The 978-nt window shown below is 46.0% G+C and overlaps 1 protein-coding gene across 2 annotated transcripts in view; it reads right to left on the reverse strand.

The window, feature by feature from the left end:
- The window catches only part of LOC108802082 (voltage-gated potassium channel subunit beta-3), a 52,088-nt gene that overhangs the window by 9,294 nt on the left and 41,816 nt on the right, over positions 1-978 (reverse strand). The window lies entirely within an intron of this gene.

A 978-nucleotide genomic window follows, 5' to 3' on the forward strand; every position in this document is an offset into this window, starting at 1 on the left:
TAAAAAAAAAAAAAAAAAATTTCCTTTTTTTTTTCTTTAGAAATGTCAGTTTTGCTGCAGCAGGTTCTATACATTGTACAGATCTTAGACACGCGCGCTGGCGAAAAAATTGTTTCGTTTTGATTCGGATTTTGCTTTATTTCATTTTTCGTGATTCGGGTCCGAAATTCAATTCGTTTCGGGATTCGGATTTGGAAAAATTTGTTAGCGGTAGTCTGGCCGAAATTTCGTTGCAGCAAAATGACATTAGAAAAAAAATTTACATTTTTTTTTTTTAAAAAAAAGTGCGTAGGGTTCCCCCCAAAATCCATACCAGGCCCTTTAGGTCTGGTAGGAATTTTAAGGGGGATCCCCAGCTCCCAAAAACTGTGTGGTCCTCCCTAACATTCCTACCAGACCCTTGATCTGCACACTGGCCCGGCAGGGCAGGACATGGGGGGGAATGATCAAGCGCCCCCCCTCCCTGCGCCTTACAAGACCACGTTCCCTTTGGCATTGGGAGGGTGTCCCCATGCCGATGGGGACAAGGGCCTCTTCCCCACAACCCTGACCCGGTGGTTGTAGGGGTCTGCGGGCAAGGGGGCTTATTTGCATCGGGGTACCCCTGTAAATAAGGGGGCACCCAGATGCCACCCCCCCCCATGTGAATGAGGTAGGGGATACTTGTACCCCTACCCATTCACTAAAGGGTTAAATCAAATAGTTAGTAAAAAGTCCAGACTTTTGACAAAATCCTTTAATGGAAAAACAGTCAATTTTTGACTATTCCTTTAATAAAAAAATAAAAAAATGGCTCCATCGATGTAATCCAGAGTCAGGATCAGGATGCAGGACCCCCGCCGACCCGCCGAAATAAAAAAAGCCCCGCCGCAGACGACCACCCGAATCTGACGAAAACTAACAAAAATGACATTCAGTTTGAAAGTCAACAGATGGGCGGAGCGAGCCATGACGTCACGGCTCGCTCCGCCCATTTGA

Source organism: Nanorana parkeri, unplaced genomic scaffold, assembly GCF_000935625.1.
Source record: "Nanorana parkeri isolate BGI_ZX_2015 unplaced genomic scaffold, ASM93562v1 scaffold2654, whole genome shotgun sequence".
Lineage (NCBI taxonomy): Eukaryota > Metazoa > Chordata > Amphibia > Anura > Dicroglossidae > Nanorana > Nanorana parkeri.